The sequence below is a fragment of the Cebidichthys violaceus genome, unplaced genomic scaffold (genome assembly GCF_023349555.1).
Source record: "Cebidichthys violaceus isolate CVI_PGR_0920_01 unplaced genomic scaffold, fCebVio1.0.p SCAF_13, whole genome shotgun sequence".
In the NCBI taxonomy this organism is placed as follows: domain Eukaryota; kingdom Metazoa; phylum Chordata; class Actinopteri; order Perciformes; family Stichaeidae; genus Cebidichthys; species Cebidichthys violaceus.
Window position 1 is genome coordinate 5,387,991 of NW_027176296.1, and position 27,987 is coordinate 5,415,977.

At 41.2% G+C, this 27,987-nt stretch overlaps 1 long non-coding RNA gene across 1 annotated transcript; it reads right to left on the minus strand.

Annotated features, from left to right (window-relative positions):
• Positions 1 to 431: 431 nt before the first annotated feature.
• Positions 432 to 27,002, minus strand: LOC137870340 (uncharacterized). The gene is made up of 4 exons (XR_011102697.1): positions 26,800 to 27,002; positions 15,290 to 15,409; positions 5,127 to 5,227; positions 432 to 2,452 (listed from the first exon to the last, which is right to left on the minus strand). It is a non-coding gene; the product is annotated as an uncharacterized lncRNA (long non-coding RNA).
• Between the last annotated feature and the right edge of the window lie 985 nt (positions 27,003 to 27,987).

Consider the following 27,987-nt stretch of genomic DNA (forward strand, 5'->3'; position numbering starts at 1 on the left):
AACTGTCGTCTCATTCAGATCAATAGCGTCTGTTGTTTCGCTATGATGTGGCACTTTGGTTGAAGACTAGGATGTTTTTTCTTCTGCTTGCACCAATACCAGTAAGGAAACTGTCCACCAACTTGTACGAAGGTTGTGTTACACACTGCTGAATCATTGTTGCTCATGATGAGAAAAAGAAAACCACTGTTTGTGAGCACAAAAACCAAATGCATCAGAGCTGCTGTAGCAATTAGATACGACTTGACAATAAAACTGTGGCAGTGAGTCAAGATGTGGTTGGATGATAAATATGGTGCTCAAACTCTTTTACAGCAGGATAAGAAGTAATTAAGACGATGTGGTGGATACCTCATGCCCTGCCAAATAGTCATTTCATATAGAAAACAGAGTTCAAAATAACATAATGACTCTGATTGCCTTTTACTATAAAGCAAAACACATTGAGTAATAAATCTGAAGATTTCTAAAGACTTGAATTTCTACTATATGTCTGACAGCAATGAGTGTGCTGCTTCTCTTCTCTCCTTTGGATCACAAGATCTGCTTCTACTTTGTCATTCCCCGTGTATCTCAGTCCTCTAAAAAACTTGACATTTGTGAGCAAAAAAAAATAAAAATGATCCTAACTCAAAATACCTCAATCAAAATCCAGTTTGCTAGCTGTTGACACATCACCCAAAGCTCGGGCCAAAAAGCACAGTCCTTGCTGCGAGGGACACCACTAACTCTGCCTCTCTCCACTCTCGCGAACAGTGATTTGAGTGACAGAGTTGGAATTGACACAAGTGGATGAGAAGTAATGTTGCTTTATAAGGTCTTCTCTGGCCGCAGGACGAGGGTGACAGTAGGAAGAAAGATCCAGACACGCAACTAGAGAGACAAGGGCCCTGAGCTGACAATGTGGCCCTAATTTGAATGACAAGGTCTGCACATCAGCCCTCAAACCAGCCTGGGTTGGGTGGGTGTGGGGTGGAGAAGGGAGGGGACGGAAGGGACAGCAGGGCAGCTAAGGGAGAGAAGAAGGAGAAGGGAGGGAGTGAGAGGAATAAGAAGAGACAGCAAGGAGGAGGGAGAGGGCATGCAAGGGTGTCCTTCCTTCAAACATCCTGGCCTTAATGGCACAGACAGCTCTGGCATTTAACCACTGAATCATTTTTAGATAAGTGGATGTGGTAGTTTGTGTGGAGAGAGTTGTGACTTGTACAAATTTCAGGAGGCGTTTTTATGCCTAAATATAAAGAGCTTTGTAAAAGAAAGGAATAAACCTCAGCTACAGAATAATAGTGATCACAGAACCTGGACAATCTGTCTAATGGATGAAATGACTTCAATTCAAGAGTATATGGAAGAGAAGGGAAGCAGTAAATTGCTGGGCCAGTTGGGAAAAGCTATGCAGGAGATTTGACCTGATAGCTCTCCCTTATTCCGTAACTATAGTTAAAGTTTTCTTGAGCAACAACATAACCCACAGTTGTTCAGAGAATTGCTGCTCAGTAGAAAACCAAAACGGGCCTCCCCAAAAGGGTAATTACTTTGAATGTGATTCCGGAAACCACAGATAACGGCCACATATGCTGAGCAGATTGTGAATGATTAAAAGATTTAAAAAATAAAAATGTCAAAGCTTCTCCAAAGAAAGCTAACATTAGAATACTAGCAGAACAAGTTTGTGTAACGGATACTGTCAAAGTTTCACTGTCAAAACACCAGTGTCATTCCAGAATGACAAATCCTACTGACGGTGATCGAATTACTCTGAAACAACAAAAGAACCATCTGTACTCGATATTACAGTGTCGTGTGAATCTGCTTTTCTTTAATAATGACAAAGAGATGTCCTTTTGTTAGCTGAGGTGAAGGGAGAATGTTGGGCTAAAAATGCAACCAAAGGAGGGTGCATATTGGGTTCATCTCACTTAGGTGTAGCCTAATATTATTATCACTCCATAACAATAATTTTAGGAATGCAAAAGCAAACCTTTGCTAGAAACTAAAAAGATAAGCGGTTGTTTTCATCATGAACTGGGTTGAATATGAAAACTTGTCACATAGAAGGTATCATAAATCTAATATTTGCCTGCCAGTTTGTAATCAGGCTTTTACTTTGGTTTGCATAAAACACTTCAGCCGAAACTCCAGCTTCTGTCTGTCTCTCTCTCTCTCTCTCTCTCTCTCTCTCTCTCTCTCTCTCTCTCTTCTCAGGAGGGGGAGGAAATTCCTGGCGAGTGTGCTGTGAGTTGTTGCTCTCTGCCTGCAGGTACAGACCGGCCTCCTCTGTCTGCCTGTCTGCAGATATCATACCGCGACGTGATCTGTTTAGCTGCCTGACTTAATGCTCACCTGCTCACGCGCCTCCGGCTCTGTGTGTGTATGTGTTTGTGTGAGTGTGTATGTTGACTTCTTCTGTCTCCTCACAGCTGGAATGGCGTCTCCCTCTTTATCTGCTGCCCTGCGATTACAGACACACAGGAGAGAGAGAGAGAGAGAGAGAGAGAGAGAGAGAGAGAGAGAGAGAGAGAGAGACTTTTACTACAAGTCTTCTAACAAACAATTTGAGTGAACAAGAAAACACATACAAACACACACTAGGACCGAGAAGCTGGACGGGAAAGAATGGGGCTGGTTAAAGTAATGGGGTAAGGCAGGACTGAACGTGCACCAAAACATGGACATAAAACTCCCTCACATTTGCAAGCATTTATCAAAACTAGCAATTATTGTTTCAAACATACATTCCCATCTAATTTCAATACATTTGAATCTGTAAAGGTTCTTTGTATGTCTAAAATAAGTAGAACAAGGGGCTCAATTCCCACTTGTGCTTGAACTGGATGCTTTCCTCTCTGTCGAAAGGCTCTGGATGAATTGTATGCCAAGCGGCGTATTATGATGTATATTTTTAGTTATTTCATCCTCAGGTCATCACGCCGCTGACAGATGCAGGCTGACGTGTACAACCACGCACACAAAACACACACGGGCACACTTGAGTAGGGGTCTGAGTCCAGCTGGAGGTGGTCTCCTGCCAAACCTGCAGGCAGGCTGACTGTATTCATATTCATCACACACGCACTGATTGGAACTGACAGGACACACACACACAGCTGGAAAAAAAAAATCTACTGGTGAGTAAATCAATATTTCAAGGGCAAGCTGCTATCCTAAAAACATTATAATGAAAAACTTTTTTTGGCAGCTCTGCTGCCATTTTATTTACCATCAAAAAAGATTCTTACACTGTCTATTTAACAAAAAGGCAGGGCCATTGACAATGGACAAATACAAGCGAATGTGAGGAAGACAGGCACAATTGGATGTAGACTAGCAGTAGTGAGTAATGTCATGAGAGAGGAGCAGACTGGGGAGAAAAAGTAAGAAGTGAATAATAGCCAATAGGCTAAGAGAGCGACAGGCGCGAGAGAGATGGAGGAAGAGTGCCTGCCTTACTCTCTCACACACACACACACACACACACACACACACACACACACACACACACACACACACACACACACACAAAGCAGAGACTCCGCAGGGCGCCAAATAATAACCTTCCTTGTCATTATCATCGCCCAGCCAAACTGCTCTCCACTCCTCCTCTACCTCCTTCCGTCTTCAACACAATCATTCCCCTATCGTTTACAGTGTGCTGTTAAATGGGAACATCAATAGACACATCCATTAGCGGTGCAAGTCCTTTCCTCTCTGATTCTCAAGTGCTTTAATAGCCTGGACACACACACACACACACACACACACACACACACACACACACACACACACACACACACACACACACACACACACACACACACACACTAACTCTCATGCCGCAGCTTGGCCGACTGTTAACCAAGCTAGCCTTGCGCAGGCAAAGCCGAATTGATGGAGTGTGTCATTACAGCTGGTGAGTACCGCGGTTGCTGTGAGAGTGTCAGTTAACCTGAAGCTAGAAACTATGAGGATGGGGCTGCTTTCTGTTCGCTTTCATAAACGCAGCAATCCTAGAATTTGTTCTTTCCTTTATGGATTTCATTATTTTTTCAAAGATCAAACTGCTATGCTGTAATGTTTTTATGCTGTACTTTTCAAGGTCAGTTTTATCACAAATAAACATTAATGGATTTAATGTTCGAGCCTTTGTTGGTGGCACTCCATCTTTTTTTCTTACTTTTCGGGCCATTATTCATGATGTCTAGTAAAGTCTTCTTGTATGTATTAAAACAACCAATTGTCACTTTGGGAGAAAAGTAAAATTTAGGCCATAAGACCACCTTTAAACACATGAATAACACTGGCATACAATCAAAAATAAAGAAAATAAGAAAAAAATAATCAATGCAAAGAGTCAAAGAACTGCATTAATACCTTGTTAACCTCAGTGTGAACTTTAGTCACTGTAACTATAGATGCAAATTAAGTATGGGCAGCTGTTAGACAGTTTAATGAACGTCAAAATAAACCTTGAACCCTTCCAAAACAGTAGCGGAATGAGAAAAAGATAAGAACAAGAAGGGCAAATACAGCGAGTTAAAAGGACGGAAGTGTTCTCACAATGCCGCCTCACACACTGTAATTTCAGCACGCATGTTGTTGTTTTTTGGATAGAGGGCAAAACAGGATGCTGGGAAGCCTGGGAGGGGCAAACAGGGTGGGTAAAGGGGGGTTGCATAAGGGGGTTTGTGGTATATGTGGTGCGGCTGTTAAACGTGACCTGTGGAGATTGGTTTTGACTTATGGAAATAGAAAAATGAAGCAGTCTTTGTGCATGCACACACACAGACACACAAAATGGCATGCATGACAGCAAAAAAAATTAATAAAAATGACATTGCATAAATTAAGATTTTTTTTCCAAAATGAGCAATATAAATTTGATAATAGACATTATTTTCATAGACTATTTATTAGCACACACTAGCAAACTAATTTTTAGAGGTTAAATTACTGAATTCGGTTTCAACTCAATTTCTTTTAATTAGGGAAATTAGAGCATTTTGGAATACAAGTAGTCAATTTGTCTTTAAAATTACTCAGAGGACGAAATAGCAGCGGATAATGAGCTTGTGTTCTCACATTCACACCATTATTATCCCCCTAACTCGGTGGTCTCTGATTCTTACCGTAACAGGTGTGTGTGTGGCAGGAAGGTGGTAGACCGCAGACAGACTCTAGGTGCCTTTGAATGCGTGTGTGTGAATGCATGCGTCTTTCATGTCTGGACCTGGACAGAATACAAACAGAGGAGAAGAAAGCACAGGATAAATTCAGGTGTTGCTTGGTAAACCATGTTATTACATTAAACACGCACTCACACGGTGATGTATACTTACATTATTTAACAGCACTGACTGATGTGTACAGCAGTATTAGCTGTAATAAGTCTGCACTTTCATGTCGTATATACAGTAAACTTACTCACACATGACCCAATGACTATTTCGATTCTGGGTGGTCTTAAAAAAACAATGACAAACAGCTGCCGTGTGTACATTAACACACGATTCATCTTAAAGTTTGGAAGTAGTGAAGGTGGTTTGAAGAAAAAATACTGTGATACCTCAACAACAAGAGCCCTGCTAACACAAACATGAAATCAGCCTTTGAAGCCACTTTGCACTTTGTAAAATCAGATGTAGATCAAAATTCCAAGTGATTGTGTGTCGCGATCGATGGCTGTTATATCTCTTCTAATAAATCTAAGATGCCACTAATGTGCTTTTATGTGGTTCCCTTAACACAATAAGGAATTCCAGGATAATGACAGCACTGACTGTAATGTATATAGAACTGGTGTCTGACATGCCGCACGTTGAGGCTGGGAGTAATCTGCACTGAGACAGAATGAATTATCAAAAATAATTTCTGAGAATAACATCTTAAATTGACTAGATGCTATTCAACTAAACCTATACATGATTTACTGTGGTTTAAAATGATATTTAGTGTATAAACTAGCAAATTAGCAAACATGCATTTAACTTATTTTTAACTGGACGTCAAGTACAGAGTATTATAAGGGCATCAGTGTAGAAAATTATATAACATTGTCGATGTGTTTAAAGTCTTCCTGATGCTATTCTTGTCTACCCGAGTAATACAACAAGAAAGGGGAGAGAAAAGTCAATTTCAGGTAGCAACGATTATTCTCTTGGTCAATTATTTTTTTTTGTGTTAAAGTCTACATATTAAAATTGCATGTTTTTTTTGCTGTATTAAACTTGAAAATTATGAGTGTCCCAATTAAAATGAGACGCTATATAACATCATCTGTCAAAAATAAATAAATATATTTCTATTATCATTATTATAATTCCTAGTAGTAGTATTAGTTGTAGTATTGAATCACATGACAGTTTTCCCAACATGCTTACTCTGCATCCCCTGATGTTTTCTTTGATTCAAATGCCATTTGGTCTCCCGGTGTGACTGATAATGAGTTGCACTGTGTACTCTGAATACTGCGGCTTCATTTGTAGTCAATAAGCACATTAAAGTTCCAATGGAAGACATTTTCATCGTGTTTTTAACTACTTTGACCGTTAATGACTTCGTTGAGCACCCTGCTGTTTGTAGTTTAAAGAAGTCCATCAGAGTCCTTTTAACTTCTTTGCTTCAAGCATTTGGTCATGGCAAAAAACTCTAGTGAAAGGTCATAATTAGATGTGGCATGAACTAGTAATCTAAATTTGATGTTTTTTAAGCATGCTATTTAGGTCCTAACCAGTTCCATTTTTGGTTTGCGTAAACATTGTAAACAGTGGAGTTTTAATGCTTAGATGTGATCTAGGACCACGCCCATGATCCCAAACTACACATTTCTGGAAAGAGTCTGAGGCCAACTTCAACCTTGACATTGTAGTAGTAATATTGTATGCTTCATATTACATGCAGTGAGTCCCATGTATAATTTAATGCAGTCTAGACACAGCTGTATTGAAACCACATGCTCGAAAAATAACACCATAGCTGTAATAAATGGACCTGAAAATTCCTAGAAATTAAATGCACAATTTGAAAAGTTGCGAATGAAAGCACAGACAAAAAGAAGAGTCTGTCCAAAAGGTTGCTGAATGGTGGCTCGCTAACATACACTTGAAAGTGAGATATGGTTCCTGTGAATTCCTCTTAGCCGGATCTACATTCATAGAGAAAGAACAATGATTGACCTTGGCCAGATGAAAAATTGCCTCAATTGTTCATACTTCACTTTGATGTTAAATACAGTGAAACAGGGCCGCACAGGAAAGCTGCTTGCCACAGCTGAGGGAGGAATTAAACCTTTTATGCCGCCTGAGAACTTCCCCCCTCGTCTCTTTTTCTAAAGTTCCACTCCATTCAATTGCCTGCATCTGCCACAATATACATGTAATTTACTATTCATGTCTTGCCGAGGAAATGTGTCCTTCAGCTACTGCTCTTTTCTATGGTTTGTTTCTTCCTACAATCACTGTTTTTTTTAAGCATTTCCTGCATCATTTCTCTCCCACCTCTCCATTTCTCCCTCGTTGTTGCCCACTCCCATCCCTCCTTTTCTCTACTCCAGTAAGCAGACTTGCCGAAACCAGGGAGGGCACCTCAGTCATAATGGTCCCGGCACGGAGTCACCAATTTATACTCATTAACAGATCCATGTGCTTCTCAGTACATTGGAAAAAAGAAACACGGGACCACCCACATGTTTAGGCTCCCTCAAAACAAAATGCAACAATAAAAGATCTTTGTTCTCTCTGCCGGCTAAATGAGCCAATTCACAGAAATTGAAAGAAAGATGTTGCAAATTAATGGACGGGTTCGACGGTACACACAGTGTTTATGTGTTAATGAGAAGACGCCATTAATCGGGATGGAGTGTTTGAAAAGCCCTTGTTGCGGGATTGACTGGCCTTGCAGTTTTTGTTAATCTTCCACAAAATAACGGAAGTCTTGGATTAATTACAGTTTGTTTGAAAATGTGTCAGAAAAAAAAGTGTGTGAGCAAGTTGCGTTTTTTTATCAGACAAACTGTGCTTTAACATTAATTTCATGGTTAGCATTAGCGTTATTCAGTGTGTATCAGAAGAATGACAGAGCAGTTTGCCTGAAGTCGTACAAAACTGGTGCAAACCCCTCATTTCTAGTAGCACAGGTGATGGTTTTCTCTACTGACTGCTAGAGAGAATGTAGGGTCAAGCAAATAAACCCAGCAAGAATTTAATGAACACCCCATTTCAAATTGGCTAATTGTATACTTGTGGTCCTGCCTGGCTCAATGGGCAAAAATCAACACAAACAGTTCAACTTCCACTTGGCCACCCAGGGTTGAAATGGAAGATACTCAGTAGAGTCGGAGATGTCTGCTCTCTTTGGAAAAAATCCTGCAATTACAGTTTCTTTGAGCTAAATAAGTGCACGCAGAAAGAAAAAAAAAACTCTTAAAGAGTAGAGAAGCATTTATGGTCTAAATGGAAACCTTATATATCTATTTTCTTTCCTATTCAATACTTAAATAAAGACCAGCATAAAATGGTTAAATGTTTGGATGAAGGCTTCCAGATAAATATCCTGATGTTAAAAGTTGCTAAAGTTGATTCTGTGATGAAATGCAGAGGGCACTGACACACAGTTGTTCTTTGTAAAGTAAAGGAATCATTTGTAAGAGCATGTCTACCTCTATGAATGTCAGGTGTGTCTGCCAACTGCTTTGATCAATTCAGACGTTGATTTTAAATCTGCTGTGCCATGTCCAAACAATCAACAGGCGTACCAGACAAGGAAACAAGTGACATGACTGTTTGCATTTCTTTACCTTTTATGTCTGAACATACTATATGCACTGATCTTGCATATAGTATGTTCACACATAAAAGGTAAAGAAATTAAAACCGTCATGTGATTCAATACTATACTATGCACTGATCTTTGTGCTTAGTCACAATATGTCTGTGTTCTTACCATATTGTGCCTGTTTTTCATAAAACTAGCACAGGCATGTAGAGCTAGACCACCCAGATCAGTTACCCAAACACTCTCCTTACTCACAAAAAAAAAAAAAAGTCACTAGTCTTAATTATATCCATTCTCTGGGCGTGTCTTTCTGCCCAAAACAGACATCTGAGCCACCCACCCACCAACAGGCCACAAACCTCACAGAGGCCTTATGGAAATAACTTTTTGGTGAAAACATTGACCTAAGATGGAAATAAACCTATTCAGCACTGTGAGTATTTTTTTTGTTGACAAAGACAATCTGATTTTATATTGTTTATAGTTGGATTATCTCCTCCTGTACCCTGACACTAAATTATCACATACTTTCAAAGTTCCTGCAGAAGTTCTTGTGAAAACAAAATACAATCAAGTGCATGAATTGTTTACCATATCAAAAGAGGTGGGATGAAATACTGATAATATCCAAACCTGCACAAAGCCAGGCACTAAGATGAAAGAGAGGAAAAGACAATGCGTGACACCCGCACGTTGTAATAAAGCGGCGTCTGCTCCAGGGAGGAGGTTGTTGTGACTGCACTGCTCTTTTTATGATCTATAATTTTTAACTGGCAGTGTGAGGGGGAAACCTATTGATGTCCAGAGAGAGACATGAAGACATAGAGAGATAGTCTACACAGGCGGGACCCCAGCGGCTATCTGACAGACAAATCCTCCCAGGTCTTTGATCCTCTGCAGTTTTTGTTTTCAGGCAAACAACTGTGATGTTTAGCTGAAGTGCAATGAGATTCCAAGCGCCCCCCAAAAAAACCCAAAGGAACACTAGCACAAAAGAGCTATTTTAAGATGGATGAGGCTAAAAATAAACAAATTGGTTATTACACCTCCTTCCTAGTGTTTTTAATATGTTATCCACCAAGGATCAAGGGGTTAATCTGCTTCTGTTGTATTTTAGCAGAGATGGTATCGAAGGCCATTTGTTCCAAGCAGTGAGGCTAATGACCCTGTGCCAACACTTGCCGTTTGGCCGGGAATAGCAAGGCAAGTTAAGTAACCTCATATATTCCCATGAGCTGAGCTAATGAGAATGAGTGAATGAGAATGGGAATACGAGCTACGGTCCATCATCTACTTAGGACCCAGACAGCAGTGCCGTCGGCCTCCCGAGTGTAAACGCACACATACACACAAGACAACCCTAATAGGAAATCCAACCACACTCCTCTTCTTCTTGCACCTAATTTTACTCCTGTCTTGTTAACTAATGTACTATGTGTAGCGTTTTATCATCAATTAGTCAATACCACATTAATTCTGACACTTTGGTAGTTTTACTGTAAACAAGGAGTTTTATCATCAAGACAGCTGGCAGCTTCCTTTGACCTAAAATAAATACAATATAACACAAACATATGTGTAAAAGCAATCATTACTCTGGATAATGGTTATTTATATAATGTCATTTTATGGTAAAAAAAACGAACGTGTTACAGCCACATATGGTGGAACACACATGCACACTCAGAAGAGGTATAGCTCAGGCTCAGTGGCCATAGGAGGCTGAGCGAATACTGCAGTGATGAGTAAGCAGCAGGGGGTTCACTCTTCTGCCTTTATTCAATTCAAAGTCGAGTCTGGCTCCCTCTTCTACTCTACTGGCACACACACAAATTTCTATGCATGTGTGTATGTGGAAAATGAGAATGGGTACAGGAATAAGTACCCTACTGCACTCTGTGTATGTGTGTGTGCACATACGTGTGTTTGTGTGTGTTGGTAATACCTCCAATGGCAGACTAATGATAGGTCTTATCGACACCCAGCAGTGAATGCGGGCCTTTGTCTCCTCTCGGGATGCATTATGGAAAGCTTAGGGGGCTGCGTTTGACTCCTTTTCATTCTCTCACCCACTGATAAAAACCCAGCACGAAAAAGGCAACTGTTATACAGCTCCTGTAGCTTGGCAAGTGGAGACACAATACACCCATGTGCCCCCGCCATCAAAATAAGCTAAAGTTTGGTGCACGGCTCATGAACTTAGTATAAGTCATTGACAAAAGATTAAAATGAACACTGGAATCTACATTTTGGAATGAAAAATCACAATGCCTGAAATTACCATTCATTTTGCAAATACAGCACATAAGGTGAATGGATGTAAAGGGAAATACAGCGACAATGAAAGTAGACCGTTAAAGATTACAAACTGCAAGATTACAATATACAATGATTTATACGTGCAATAGCAGTTACTTTATGGCATTCATGCCGCATTTTAATCTGTTTGAGCGTTTGAAAAGTTATGTTATTAGATATTAAATAGAGATGACAGTGTTCTTTTGTCTTAATTCTACTATTCTGGCCACAGACACATCCATCAAAACTCTAGACATCTGTTTAGCCTTAATATAAAATATCTGGATGTAGTTCAAGGCTTTCATTTTTGGCAAGGACCATTTTTTATCTGCTATCTTTTATGATTCATGCTCCAAAACATTTCATTAGTTTGTCACGGTTCTTAAATTGATGTTGTCTCATTTGAAACAAATATTGATATTAATGGCTTTTCCATTTAAACAAATCTGCAGGTAAGGAGGGAATAGCTTAGAATGAGTGTGTACTGTTCACGTTGTACAAAGAATGAAGCTATTCTCTGCCTCTAAAGACTCTGCGTTACTCTGCTTACTTGAGGGTTAGAGTTTGGGGCAGGGTCCCTTAGACAGTTCATGAAATAAAAATGTTTTCTTTTCTAATGATGGCAAGCGTTACTTATGAAGTTTTTAAGAGTTCAGCATTTAAAATCCCTCTCTCTCTCTAACTGTGTTCTTTCTCAGCTCTATTTTCAAGAGATTATTGTCAGGAATAGCATACAAGTACATTGCAATTTTCACTCTTCACTCTCTGTCTTTGGATTTTTCCCCTTATAATCATTCCCTATTCCCCTTTATTTTAGCCAGATAACTCTAAGGGGATCATTCAATTATTTTGTTTATTTGCATTCATCTCTCTTTGTATTCTTTCTTGACTTCAATCTTAAGCAAAGGAACAATAAAAAAATATTCTAACATAAACCTTTCTCTCATAACAATCCGAAAGAAAGCCCCGTAGTCTAAGCAGAGAGGATTTGGAGACCTGATTTAATAGGTATCAATCAAGACTCCCTCCAAATTCCATCGCATCCCTGGCAGCAATTAGAGAGGCCAGGAAGTGCAGTATTTTATGACTTTATAAAGACATTAGAGGCATCACTCTATTAGAACTCACCCCAACTTTCTATTTACCACTTCTACAGTAACTTTCCCCTTTGTGGTTGTCTCTCGTGGATAATTCTCCCATGCTCACTTTGAAATCTTCTCCACCAACATCTCTTTCCTTTTCTTGTAGATTCCTACTCTCTCTGAAATCTTGTCTGCCCACCACAGTCTTTCTCCGTTGATTTTTTTCTATATCTGCCCCCTCATGCTCATCAATCTTTCATCCAACCATCCATCTAGTCATTTTGAAACTGCTGTGGCTTCAAACTCGATAAAAGCTCTCATTCTAATCTTTAATCCTCTGGTGGTTGGTGGGTGTCTTTGCTGAGGGGGGAAAGGCTTCGATAGAGGAGCACTCTGCTGTTCTATGCTTTCCTTTGTGCGGACACAAATGTTACCATTTTCGACACTTGTCCATCAGGCTTTTATGCCTGCTCCCCAACTGAGCATGTCCCCCACCCCCCTCACCATTGTAAACCACCGTCCATCATTTGCCGGTTATTTTGTGTGAGCGTGAAACTGACAATTACTCGCTCTGTCCCCCAGTCCTGCAGTGAATCAATATGAGTTGACGGAGTGACTCATTTGCCTGTCATTTCCCCATATGCGTTTTTTGAAATATGAAACTGTGTGACACATTGTGGCTTCAGCCTTGCAACCCTGCCTCCGTGCGCACAAATGGACACCAAAAGAGAACCATGGTACTTCTTGAGTCCTGCAGCGTTTAAAGCCAGCTTAGACAGACTCGGCTGCTCCTGAAAGACCTTCTTCCACCAGCACAGAGGGCAAACACACTGGAGAGGAAAAAGGGGGGAGAAGAAAGAGCAGTGGCATGTCTGGACACTGGCTTACAACATCCTCCACCTTTTTCCCTTTCTTTCTTCCCCAGACTGCTCTTGCATCATTTGACCCATTCCAAACACAATGGGGTTGTGTATCTAACTTGTGACTCCACTAATCCCTGTTGGTTGATGTATTGTACATACATCAAAAGAATGATGAAAGAACAAGAAGAAAGCATTTTCCCCTAAAAAACCCACTTCCATTTAAACACAGCTTTGTCTTGTCCAACTGGGGTGATTTGGACCTAGATTTGAAATGTGGGGAATTGTAATCATTGAAATGGATTACTTTTGGCATTAGACAATCCCTCAGAGGATAGATTCCCATTTTTAAACCATTCCTCTGAACCAGACAATCCTCTTAATCTCTTTTGTCATCATCTCCTGTCTTTTAAAATGGAGGAATGCCCTTTTTTTGGTGGTTGTGGACTGTAGAAATATTGGGCAATGCAACAGTAGTGTACTGACTTAGAGGGAGGTGAAAATGTGAGAATAGACTGAAGATTGTACGGCTCAGGCAGACAAAGTGAGTGAGTGTGAGTGAAAGACAGAAAAAAAAGAAAAGAGAATTGAGTTGGACTGGACTGGGTTGATATGAAATGAGTTGAGCTGAACTGAAATAAGCTGAATTGAATTTGTTCTGTCATCTGCAGAACGTTATAGTTAGGTATAGTTTGTGTTGTAAGTGATGGAAAAAGGACATTTGCAAGGCAGTCAGTATTATGTCATGTTCAGGAGTCAGAAGTTCATCACAGCCAGTGTTTCTTTGAGTGTCCTGGACATTGAACCCTAAATGTGCATTTTTGCATTCCCATGTTTCCTTTTGTTGGATCATGATAGTATTTTAACATTTATCCAATTCATGGAAGCTTTCACAATGCTGGTGTTCTAAGGAAAGAAGGAAAAAAAAAGAAAAGAGTGCAATCTTTAGAAAGTCAGCTTTCATAAAAAGGAAATGGCAGAAAAAATAAATAACCAAAGAAAAAGTTTCTAAAAATAATAATACTAATGCAAAAAGGTAATAATACAATATACTGTAAATGACCTATATTTATGGAAGGATAAAGAGGGACAATTAGGAATGATCTCTTGCATGAAGTGCACTGGACCTACTATACTAAAAGTAAGAAACCCTGGACTGAATCTAAAAAGGGCTTTAACAAAAAAAATCCCACCATTGCTATTGTAACCTCTGGGTGGAGGGAACGTCTCATCAGAAGGGAGGATGACAAGGACTGACAAAAACAACATTTTCCTTTCCTCACACTGCCTCTCCTTCTTAACCATCCCCCTATCTGTGTACGGTGGCAGCCATCCGGGCTATGCCTGCATGGTAGAAAATGATATTCTGCTGCTGTCAGCCTCACACAGAGTGAGAAGATTACTCTCTGAGAGACTGCTCGCTTTGGGAACCGGTGAAACAGGTAAAACAATAAGGAGGCTCTTTTCCCAGTATCACTCCTGTGTTTTGCCTTTTAGCTATGCTTTTCTTGAAGGTGACGTTTTTATTTATTTTTTACTACCTGCAATGTTGGACATTTTAAAAATTGTAATGGGTGCTGGAAAATGCCCACAATATGAAATGGATTCTCTTTGTTTCAAAACAAAACAGGGATGGACTAAACGTCTTTTTGGACCAATAATCAATATTCATGACCAAAGAATACATGAAAGATTTTGTATTTTCTTCCATTGCTTTGGGTAGATTTGAATTGTTTTAGTGTCAATGGTTCATTGATGCAAAGTGATGCATATTGCCTATTTAATGTTAAAGGAAACTAAAGATGTTTAATGAATTCTGAATTAATTGTATAAAACACCCAATACATTTAAATATTAACATGGTTTCATCTATTGGCTAGCCACAGTCATGACAACATGAACAAATTTCAAAGAGACATAATCATATAAATCATGAATTATATCAACATACATAGAATGATGATCTTCAGTACAGAGACATGAATGTGAGTGGAAAACGGAGAAAAAGATAGAGAGAGACGTTGTAGAAGACGGATGCAGCAGGTGACTCAGCCAGGATGGTTGCTCTTCACAGGACAGCTGTGGCTTTATGCCAGAGACACACACAAAGACAAACACAGATGCACTCAAACACATAACAAAAACACACAGGCATGCATGCAAACACCAAACCCACCCCAGGTACACAGCTGACAATCAGGTGGAAGTGCAACAGAGGGCAGACAGACAGACAGACACACAAGACAATGTATAAGCCCGGGGCAAACCAAGCTCTCTTACCTCTCTTTCATCGCTCGTCTTTTCCTCATTTGCTCTTCAGCTTCCCTTTCTTCCCTCTGCAACGAAGGCTAAGGCTGTCAGCACTCTGTTCTGTTCTGTTTTTTCTTCACGTGTCAGCTCCTTTTATAGACAGAAAAAAAGACAGAAAAGGGAAACAAAACCATTACCAAACTGTTAGTACCAGCATCACATAGAAAAAATAAATATATAGAACACTCCATTCATAGAGTTGGGCCTTGTGGGATTCCAGTTACTCCCTGTAAAATTCAGTTATCCTTCAAAACAGTTGACCCAGCATGTAGAAAGAATGTATGAAGAAGATGGGCACAGAGATAACAAATCAATGCAGTTCATGATGTAAAAAAAGCCTGTGCTTGCACAAACACATAAAGTAAAGATGTATTTTATTATGCTGCATTTCATCCCACACGTTAGGTGACTATTTTAAAAACACGAGCAATGCTCAGCGCCTACAACTAGTGTTATATTTGCAGAGTGGAGAAAGATTGCTCAATGCAAGGAGGAATGAGGTTCAAGTTGGGGTCAGGGAGCACAGACTAGCAACCAGAGGCAAAAAAGGAGCCATTGACGAATATTATGCTCCTTCATGGCTGCATAATCGCCATTTACAGTTTGCATACCTGCTCATCATTGTGTCTATTTCAACATTCAATTTTTGTTTGGCTAAGTTGACATGAAATTGTCCCGCTCAGAGAACGATTCTATCTTGTTGGCCAGACTGCTTCGTACATTGACAGGGTGTGTGTGTGTGTGTGTGTGTGTGTGTGTGTGTGTGTGTGTAGGTGATGTCTTACAGTGCACTGATGAAATTGCTAACAGCTGTGACAGCAGCCATCGCACACACATACACGTTTTTCGCCCCATCTCATTTGTAGCATACAGCTGCACAGATAAAGCATGAGGGTTAAGCAAATATTGTACAATGGCGAGGAAACAATGAACCATCCCCGTCCCTCCCCTGTCTCACACTCACTCACACTAACTGCAGCATTGCTAAGATTGTGTGTGTGTGTGTGTGTGTGTGTGTGTGTGTGTGTGTGTCTGGATGCGTGTGAAAAAATGACTGGCACAGCCTGGCCTCTTTATTACTGTGAGCAGAACAGACACCCCTGCTCCCCTCCCATTAATTTTAATCTCTATTCTTAATGATAAACCTTCTCAGTCTCGCTCCGTCTGTACCCCTCCACCCGCACCCCTCCAGCCTGGTGTCGACCCTCCGCACAACCCCAGCGAGCCAGCAACAGTGCTCCTTTGTTTGCCCTCCTCCCCCTCCTCTCTTCTTGCCCCCTCGCCCTGCCCCGGACGATGCTGGTTGTCGGGGACGGAGGCATGCCTCGGCAGGAACGCCAGAGGATGGATGGAGGGGGATAAAAAAGGAGGGGTCTTACAGTCATTTTTCAGTTATTCTTTGTCCTCTCTCTTTCATTCCATTACTTTTTTGTCCATTCAGCATTACATGAGAGGGTCTTCTCAGGGTGTGTTTGAGGGGAGGAGTGTGGTGGGCTTGGAGGGACTACACCCTCATTGAACCCACCGACTGCGGTAGACTGAGAGTTGAAGAAAGTTGTTTGCAGAGGACTATTTCTGGTTTGGACTAGGAAGTTAATTTTAAACACCAAAGTAAAGAGGAAGAAAAAAAAAAACTCTGACTCTGACTATTTCTGCACTGAAAGGACAAGCTCTATTCCTTGGCTTTTGAATTTACATGGCTCAGAAACATTGTGCGTGATATTCCAAAGGCGATTTGTAAAAATAGACTTTGAGTACACAACTTGTAATTTCCCATTTATGCAAAGAAAATACTGAACCTGCCCATTGAGGTTAGTCAAAACATAATTTTAGCTGTTTCGTTTTGGTACCACAGCTAGTGCAGCAAACCCAGTTCCCTAATAGCATAAATACCGCTCTTGTAACGGTGCCTCGAGCAGGTCTCATTTGGAAGTGAGGGAGACAGCACAGTAGAGCATTGCCTTTTCCCCTTGGCCAAAAACACGTGTGCACACACACACACACACACACACACACACACACACACACACACACAAAATAGTGGCAGCTCCAAGGCAATCGGATCATTAACCCTAACTAATCTAAAAACATTATGTTTATAGAAAACGTCTGACCAGCTTACGCTCACGCACAGCCAAGCCATGCTAATTCATTCTGTGTGTGTGTGATATGTTGTCTTTGTAAGCTATGACAACATGTGTGTGTCAGCACTGCTGTGAATGTCATGTCTCTCAGTATGCATGTGTACGCTTGTGTCATGGCTGCCTGTGTCTACAGTGTCTGCTGTGACAGACACAGAGAGAACATGATGGAAACGGTGAAAAAAAAAAAGTGTGTGAGCATGAGCGCTAATGTGTGCGTGCGTGCGTGCTGTGGCTGCCAGTGATGCAGCACACAGCCTTGATCTAGACTCCTGCCTCTCCCGGACACCCCGCTGCGCCTGCTTCATCAATCAATAGGACGGATGAAGACAGACTCCTGCCGCGCTGCGAGGAAAAACGGTGGCTTGCGTGCGCGAAGGGTGCGTGCGTGTGTTTCTGCATGTAAGGAGGCTGAATGCCCTCGGGGGGGAATGTGGCAGACATGATGCAAACCTTCAAGGGTTCCTGCCCACACAGAGATCATCTGTACTAGATTTGCTTTCTTGTACCACCAGAAAAAAAGTTAACACTCCATTTCATAGCTGATTTGCATAGGCTGATGTGTTTTAACCCTAAGCTCCTACAACCTCTTCCACGTCTCAGAAGGTGTAACAAGAACAATGTTTCTGTGAAAGCAAAATTCAATTCATTTTGCCATTTTCTCACTTTTTGAGGACTCTGGGTGGTGGGAAGTGGTGCAACTAATTTTAGAAGTGTTAAATATCTGCCAAACTCACGTTGAGATTTAAACTGCTTTGATACCACATTCTCCCTCTTCTACAATGTAATACCAGGCTAAAAAAAAGCACGAAAGAACATTTTTCTGTGGGTCAGATGAGACTTTCACCTTGAAACCAGTAAGACACACACACAACTGTAATTACTCCCTCACCCCCAACAGACACACACTACTTAAAACCCTGGCTATACAAAAGTGTCTCAAGGGCTTATTCAAAAATCTTTACGAAAATGGTTTTAATATACCTTCAGGCACAGTCAAATGAAGTGGAAAATACTTCATGAGGGAAGGTACGCCTTTGGAGAGTGTACATTATAACCAATTGTATATTGAGACATGATTAGTCATTGAATTGTACGTTTGTGAGTCAGAGTAAGCAGTAAGTTTGGCTTGACAATAGCTGAGACTGAAAAGGCACAGAGTTCATGAGTCATGATATGATTCAGGACACCCAAACTTAGATACTTTTAAATTTTTGCTAACCTTTATGGAAAAATGGTTGAGCTGGAGAGGCTTTGAACCTGTATGGATGTATGTGTGCGCTGTGTTTCCATTACTCATAAACAATTCACAAAAACTATAGATTTGACTCTAGAAACACATGGTTTCAAAACACTTAAGTGCATGTTATGTTCTATAAATAGTTATTATGGAGGAATATGGGCATGCTTTTACGCACACCATTCATTTTTATTGCATTGGATTTGACACCCAATTTGAATAAAACTGTCCTTAAAGTGCAGTGAAATCAAGACACTAAATCAATTTAACAATAAATTAACATCGCAATTGTGGATGTCACTGTGCAGAAATAGAAGGAAGGTAGATTTTGGGGTTTATTTTGTTACTGGGAAGGAGGAATGTGTACCATTTCCTGGTGCTCCAAATGGCCATGTGACTTGAGTGCAAAGCCACAGAAACCTTTTCTCCCACTGCGTTTAAATTCTCCAGAACTGTTATCAGTCATTGGGAGGTTTTTGCCTCCTCAGTATGCAGCAAGACAGTTTTGTTTGTCTTCAATGTCGCTTGTGATATTTGGCCAGGGCTCAGTGCCCTCTTTGTTAGCCATTGTGCGGAGATGAATGAATCTTTCTTCCAAATTTCATACAGAGACGCTCTGTGTAAAACCATAGAAACACCTTTGAGACCATTAAACTGAATTACAGACTATGCGAGCAACAGGAATAGGCCACTTTATATCTATAAACTGATATAAAGCAAGTATTACGCGTTGATTCAAAGTTAAATTCTTCTATACTGTGCTATGCTATAATTACACATCTGTCATGGATAGAGTTTTCTTCTTTTACGGGTGCCCTCCATGTCTTAATATGCTTTTCAACAGCCTTCACGCATCAAGAACATTAGTGATAGCATTGTCAGAATGGGCAACAAACAATGCCATAGTGCCTCACTGTTCAAATTAGAAAAAAAAAGCTGTTAAAAGTGATTGATTGATTTTTCACGCTAGCAATCATAGATTAGCAAAGATGCACACTGTGGCTGCAAAGCGTTCTGGTTTATTGATGCGTCTGCAAAGAAATGAGCATTGCTTCCTCTTCTGTGATGAATTTTTCTCTGCATGACTGTTGAACGTCGGTGCAAAATGGCAGAGCTTGTTTTGAGCGACTCATAACACATTGTGTATGGATACATCAAATGCGCTTCTCCCCATCCTCTCCTGTTCTGAGAATATCCTCATACTGCATCACATTTATGTCACACAAAGTCATAAATGGCAAAAAATACAAAATGTGACTACAGAATGGGCTGACAAATGTCTCATCTGCATTGAAATGACGGAAAATATGAATATGCAATTACTACAAAAATAAAACTGTGTATTGGAAAAAGTAAAGTTAAAAACAAGTTACTGAAAAAGAAAAATACAGACATGAAATCCTGTGTCAGTTCCTAACCCGAGATGCCCCGATTGCATAGCCACATTGTGTGATTTGACATTGTACCGACGCCCGACGCTGAGACAAAGAAGCCGGTGCAGGCCTCGAGGGGGCAGATGACAAACACTCCTAAACCACAGCCAGACATAATCCCTCCCCCCCACCTCCCGCCAAACCCCACAACAAACGCACAGCGGAGGGGGACTTATTCAGAACATATTAGGGAGGTGAAGGAGGCCAGGCACTGAGGGACTCTCCCCACTCGGCTGTCCTAATCATCTGAGACAACCTCTCCAGAGGCAGACCCCCGCCCACTCCCCTTCCCGCCTACAAACCTCACCCCACCCACTAATGCATGACCCAGACACATCCAGGAGAGTTTACAAGAGCGGGCGGCCATGAAGTGGGAAAGCTGACAAAAATGAGCCCTCCCCCCGGGAGCTGTTGTTTAATTGTCCATCTTCTTGGTCCAAATTAAACAAGCTTGAGCGTATTCAAATATCCATACAGACACACACCCCTCCCATTACAAACATCCCGCTTTTTAACAGACTGGCACGTTCCATAGAGCATGCCATTGATGCAGAATGATGAGCGAGACCCCATTGTCTCGTTATATTGTCTTCAATTAGGCAGGAGATGATGGGAGACAATGAGAGAAGCATTTGTAATCATGAGCCTCCCAAACTCATGCTGAGAAACAGAACTTCATTATGCCCAATGGTCCCTCATCGACGATAAAACCCAGAATATGTGTGGTTCATCCTAAGGAAGTTTTCCAGCCTAAATGGCTTGGAAAGAAGTGAGTCACCAGGAAATACTGTAGGGAGTTCTGAAACCGAAAACAACAACAGATATGGGTAGGCCAATCTCCTTTTGTCTGCACGTCAAGTAAAAAAGCATGTCTCAACCTGAGAAATCGCTTTTATCCTCTTATTATATGTCCTGACCACTTACCTGAACTCTCATCCAATGCAAGTTTACCACCCTAGTATTTAAAGTTTCAAAAGTTAAAATCAAGAGGGTTTTTAGAAAAGAGAGTTAAAACTGTGCACTGAGATAGTTTTTCCAGGGATGAATTTACAGAAATAAAGTGTGGCCATGTCTTTTCATCTTCACCACACAAACTTAGCTGCGAGAACAGAAGCTCTGGCAGCGCTGGTGTCAGCTCAGAGCCATCTGTAGAAATTAGACTTCTTTAAGAAAGAGAAAGAAAAACGCATAATCTGCATTTACCTGGAGAGCGTTCAACTGAGAAATGACTCTAACCCGACACCTTGCCGGCTTTGTAGCACACCCTGTCATTTAAATCGTGCTCCACGGTGGCTGTTAGGCTTTGATAGAACTATCCGACCGGACAAATACAGCTTTCATAAAATTGTGCAAATGATTTCTTTCAACTGGGATCGCGGCGCTTTTGTTCCACCATTCCTGACCCCCCCTTTCCTCTCTCCTCACGGCACAAAGAGCTAATCTGAGACGAACACTCGCACCAGCTCTGACACATTGTCAAACCAAAACCGGGGTGATTTTATTTTCTTTAAATCATGTAACTGAAGCATGAGGTAAAAGCCATCATCCATGGAGGACAACAGAGGGGTTAGAGAAATAGCTGCGTATTTTCTCCCCGTACACGCTGCGGGGATTAAATATTATGCTCCCTTTTACCTTCAGCTGTTCTTCCATGTGTACAGTATCAGAGAGCAACCAGATAGATGCAGAAACGTTTTTGTTTTTTCCCATTTGCAGATGAAATCAGCCTGCGATGGGTGCCAGTCGGAGAGATATCCGTCAAGTCGAGCAGCCCTGGGGCCAAACGACCTTTCCTGCAAGGCCCTCGCTTCCTTATCTGATTCCAGCAGACGTGGAGAAAGATGATGGCCCTGCCAGCCAGAGCCTTTGATTTTTTAAGTATATCCCTTTGCTTACACATTGCTTTATTGATCGCCAATAGACCTCATAGTGTTTCCAGAATGCAGTATTTGTAATGTGATTACCCAGATGAAGATGGCAGAAAAGGTGGATGGACACTAATCCTCCTTTTGACCCCAGTCTCCAGCAACATCCATGGTGATTCTTCTGGATCGCCCCGTCAAGTCTGTCAAGCGCAGATCATTCCTCTCTTCCTGACTTTTTTTTTTTTTTGAATGGGGAGGGTTCACGGTATAATCCATACTTAAGCCTCATTTTCATGGAGAACAATAGTTAAGGCTGGTGACCTCAGAGTTGTAGTCAAATTTGACCTCATCCACCTCAACCACATTTAACATCCATTAATGTATTCTCCCGTTTGCAATAGGGTTGAATCAAATTAAACACATGATACAAAAGCAGTCTGGTCGATTACTGTATTAATACAGGACCTTTCAGCAGCATTGATTTTCACTTCATTCATGATTGTTTTTGACCACAGGCTAAATGTTGAACCAACCTCTGTGGACCTGACACATTTCTCTGTGTTGAACAGCACCAAGCAACAGTACAGAGTAAGAAGCATCTGCCTTGTCACTCCAACCAGATGGTAGCAGAAAGTATGTAAATTGGTTCATTAACCTTACAGTGCTTAAACCAGTGGGCCATGCAGAGGGCTCGTTCCATCCGGGTTTTCTTGTATTTTATTAACGCCCATTAATGGCATCGGGAAACTTTCCCTAATGGCCTGTGGTGGTTCGCTGTGGTGTTATCAAATACTGTAGTAATTATACATGACATCCCTCTGATTAACAGTCTGTGATTACTGCGCCATGTCAGATCATCTTTTTCTCTCCCGTTTAAAGACGGTCATCCATTTTCTTGGCAGATTTCAGAGGAAGAAAAAGAAAAGAGGCCTTATATTACTAACCCATCAAGTAGGCTTTGATTTTTCACCCCTGACAATATAATGGCATAAAGAAAAAGAAGCAAGGGTGTGGAAATATTGAGAAGATCTGCATTTTCATTTGACGTTTCCCCCCCAATGCTTGCAGAGTGTATGGAAAATTAGCTTTCAGTGTGTGTCTGTGTGTGAGCTGCCAGCAGTGAGGGCTTGCACCTGGAGCACGGAGAAGCATGCAAGGGGTCAGGGGTCACTTTGTGGGCTAAACAGGATTGGAGTTCTCCATCTTCCTAAGAAGGCCAGACAACCACTGCGGCTGTATCGCACAACATAGGCCTTTCACACACCCCTTCCTTCCCTTCTCTCCTTCCTCTCTCGTTCACCTCCTTTTCTTTTCTCCTTTGGAAAGGCGCAGTAATCCATAATCCACTCAACTATCAGCGGCTCAATTATCCTTCCCGTTCACCCATTTTCTCCCCTCGGATGGAGATTCAAAAACAATTAACCTCTCCACGGCTGGGGACTTTTCCCAGGAAAGGGCACAGTGGTAATTGAATGACTCCGCCATTTACATTCCTGACCACGACTTCACTCCTTCACGCATAAATCTGGTTACCGTAAATCCTAATCTGTGGCTTTGTGATTGTCCAATGTCATTATCATTGATGTTGTATTATCACACTATGAAGACAGTATTTTACTTCAAGCGGGATTTAACAGGACAATTTGTTAATGTTTACATAACACCCTCCTGACCTACTTAAGCGTTACTAGATTAACATCGTTTGTACTCAAACATGTTGACAGATTAGGGATTTAGAAAATTATGCCTTCATTGAACCTAAAATAATAATTATTCTTGTTTCAATCTCAGTAGACAGTGCCATCCTGCAAACTGGTACAACTGGACTATTTCACACCAAGTGTCTTTAAGCTATGGCGCATCCCCCCACATCCTTAGCCTTCAATAAAATGTTGTCATCTCCCCCTTCGTTATGGAGGGGCCTCCTATTCATCTCCAGGTAGAAAGCCTCAAAGTATAGGAGGGAAGAACAGCTTGTTGCACCCATTGAGCTTTTTATTACTTCCCCCTTCAAAGTGTGGTAGCAGAGGAAAAGAAATCCACAATCTCCTTGATGCCATGATACACAGAAAACACACACAAACAAGTGGCAGGATTTTGTTTGGAGCTCTGTGCAAATTTTACCAACACTTGCTCTTCAAAATATCATATTTGAGAAGATTACGTGGTTGAGGGTACAAAGAGAGCCCAGCTGTTAGGGGATAATCTTCTAACAAAACAAGTTTATAAAATAAATGGACATCGTTGACAAAAGGCTCTTTCGACTCAAACAGAAAAAACAGAATTTACAACTCTGTTAGTTCTGATTTTCACTGTGTTGTCAAGCAAAGATGTCAAACAAAGACTCCACTCCAATCAGCCATTTTCCTTAAAGCAAGCTAGCTTCTTATCTAGCTAACCCAGCAGCAGACAAATGATGTAATCCCCAACCAACACACATCGAGAAAACAGAGTATTGAAGACAAACGCGTCCGTCAAATGAAATTCCACGTATCAAAGCATTTTTACCAACTCCAACCTCTAATTAGTGTTTATTTCCTTTTGCTCAATTTCAGAAGCTACAATCGGCTTAAACCTGAACTCAGAGACGCCCACTGTCAGTCGAGGTGCGGCAGACAGCATAAAAACCTCCAGTAGAGTGAAAATGGAATCATATTTAATGTTTATTTGAAGCTCATAATATTCAACTCCTGTTCATTAATAATGGGGTATTTATTTTATTGTCCCTAATTATTTTTAATTACGAGACTCACACCGGAAAAACTTAAAACAGGGGAAACATCAAGCTTCCGAGCCTCCTGTATGTGGTACAGAAATATCCGAACAGCGATAAAAGCTTTGTACAATTAATGTAATGCTTTAAAAAAAAAGAGCCAAGTAGCATCGCACATAAACCCCAGCTAAATGAACAAAATCGAAAACATGAAATAACTACAGGCGCCATGGCTATATCTATATTCTTGCAGAGGCTCGCCAGAACAGCATAACTGAAATCTCTCTCTCTCTCTCTCTCTCTCTCTCTCTCTCTCTCTCTCTCTCTCTCTCACACACACACACACACACACACACACACACACACACACACAGAAGAAGTCTTTGATGTTTCCTCATGAGTGTGTGTATTGCAGCTGTGTGAGTCACCCACACTCCATCCACGATCCATGTAGGCTACACAGTGGCAGCAATAGTAGCAATAGCAATGAAACTGCAACTCTGTGCCACACAAACAAACAAACAAACACACACACACACACACACACACACACACACACACACACACACACACACAAACTTACAAATAACATAGCGTGTCTTGATTGTGGATGGAGAAAGAGACACGGGCAGTGCCAGCCAGGCCAGCATGTGTTAAAAAAAAAAAGAGAAGAAGAAGCAGAGGAAGAAAACCTCAAACAACTGGCTGTGCTCCAGACGGACTGGAACTTCTCTTGATCATTATGTCTAGCCTTCAGGTGTCTGGGGTCGGCCAACTGTAGGTGGTAGTTAGGTTGAGGGTGGTGGGAGGATTGAGGGGCTGGCAGGGGGGGGTGTAGATAACACAACAGCCAGACAAAGAGGGAATAAGAGGGCTGCCTACATACCAACAGCATCAAGGAAAAGAGGGTGGGAGGCAAGGGAGGGAGCAACGAGAAGAAAAACGAAGGGTTATACAAATTTCATTAGACAATCCTTTGCCGAAGTGACTTTCTGTATCGTTTTCTTTTCATTTTTTTTTTGTCAGCTGCCCTCCTTTCTCGCTCCTCCAGAGCGCCGCCTCAGAGAAGGGGGCAGACAGACTTTATAGGTCCTAATTAAAGCCATCTGAAGCCTTTCAAAACATCAAATGGCCCCGGTCCCCCGCTCTTTCCCTCTGATTGTGCAGAAATCATGGAAAATCAGAGGGCACAGGTTGCTTTGGCTCCAAAATATACATACATTTAGGCAACAACCCCCCCCCCTTCCTCCTCCGCTAACCCCACTACCTCCTAATTTCCAATCAATACAAGGGTTCAGTGAAAGACATGACCACATTGAGTGTCTGTCAAATTCACTATAATTTGACATAAACTCATTTCTGGGGAAAAAAAAAAAAAAAATATCTGAGCCTGATCTGAGTGTAAACTTTGTGAACGTTTTTCTAAAAAAAATGTTTAACCTTAATTATATATATATATATATATATATATATATATATATATTTATCATATGGTAGGAATGTCACAAAATGGTATTGAAAATCCATCCTTATCCTGCCTGGCGGGTTGAACTGAAGTGCAGCCCTGTTTTAGTGCGCTTCAAGTACTCCATTTTTCTCCCCCCCCCCCCCCCCCCCCCCCCCCCCCCCCCCCCTAATTGTGCTCATTGAGCCGTGTGGACCGGTTGAACAGCCTGCCTGGCTGGGGTCAGCGGGTTTGCCGTGTGCTTTTTATCTATATTTCATGCTATGGCGCTGCGCGCAGACAGACACACATCCTCAATGAGAAAATTCACTGAGACGCACAAAGAATGTCGGCCGGACAAAATGAACTTAGGAGACCACTCAAGCATCAAGTGAAGTCAAATGTGGTAAATGATAGAAGCCTATGAAACCGTATTCAATGTTAAATTCGCCTTTGAATGAAGGCTTAATAAAAAAAAAAAGGACAGAAAGCACTCGGCACAAAAGTGACACATGCAGTCATACATTTAAAACTGAAGTCAACTATAAATAGGAATAGATAAATATAACTACTACTTTATAGAATGACAGCAATAACTGAGCGATTAGAAGAAGAAAAGAAAAAAAGAACATCGCGCTACTTACGATTCATTTCAATAACTTCTGGGCGTTATTGTCTCGGATCTGCGCCTCTTCGGTCGTTTGGGCGCGGAAAAAAGTCTGTTCCTCCGGCGAAGCGGACTCGTTGCCATCGACAGGATGATCAGCTTCATTTGATGCCGATAAAGTTTGCATAAGAGAACACCTGGTTAATTCTGCCGAGGACAGTGGACGTCCGATTCCGCCGGTGTCAAGTCTTCAGTGATGCCTGCACTCGCCGGGATTGAGATCTGAGAGGAGAGGGGAGCGCACAGAAAGGCGTCATGTGAGCAGGGGAGAGGTGCGCTATTGGCCAGTCGAGCAAAAGTATAATAAGGCTGCTCTGTGCGCCATTGGCCTAGAACGGGAGCGCAGGCGCCTCCTCACTTAGATGTGCGCAAGAATGTGAGTGCGGCTCACTGTTCATAATTTTTAGCAGCCAGAGGGGGGGGGGGCAGTAAGTAACAAATTGTTCCAAAGGTCTGTTTTTGTCATTTACGAGTTACACAGAGGGCAGCGTAGGGAAATGCAAGCATTCTGTCTCTTCTCTAAAAAAAGAGGAATTAATGAAAATGTCTGGTGAGTCCATCAACTTTTGAGTGCCTGTCAACTTGAAGATGTGAGCACTTCACTCTAAATGAGGCATAATTTGATCTTGACGTTTTCAGCATTATGAAGAAGAGTACAAAAATGACAACAGCAAAAATGAAAGCAACATGTAAAATGACAGCAAGGGAACAGTAACTGGAGTAACATTAAGGTGGCAGTTTGATACATTGACCAGATGATAAGTATATTGTGAGTCAGTCGACCTTCATCCCTAACGCAATTCATATTTAAGACTTTTTTCAGTTGTTTGATATTGTGCTGCTAACACGTTCAGTGTTTTACTATGAAATAATGTTCTGTTACCCAACGCACATACATATATTTATCTGATTTGAATGTGATGTAACAGACATAAGACTGCGATGGCATACATGATTACAAGAATAGAGCTAATTCATGTCATTTTTGTGTTATATAGTTTGATTTGTTGCATTGTCCTCCTGGATAATTTGCTGGGTACTGGCCCATTACAGGTGGATCAGGAATTACATTAAAATGATACTTAATAAAGCAATCATCATGGCTCAAATGAAAGGAATAATGTAATTTTCACCAGCTGGTGGTTAAACAAAAGAATTGGAAATA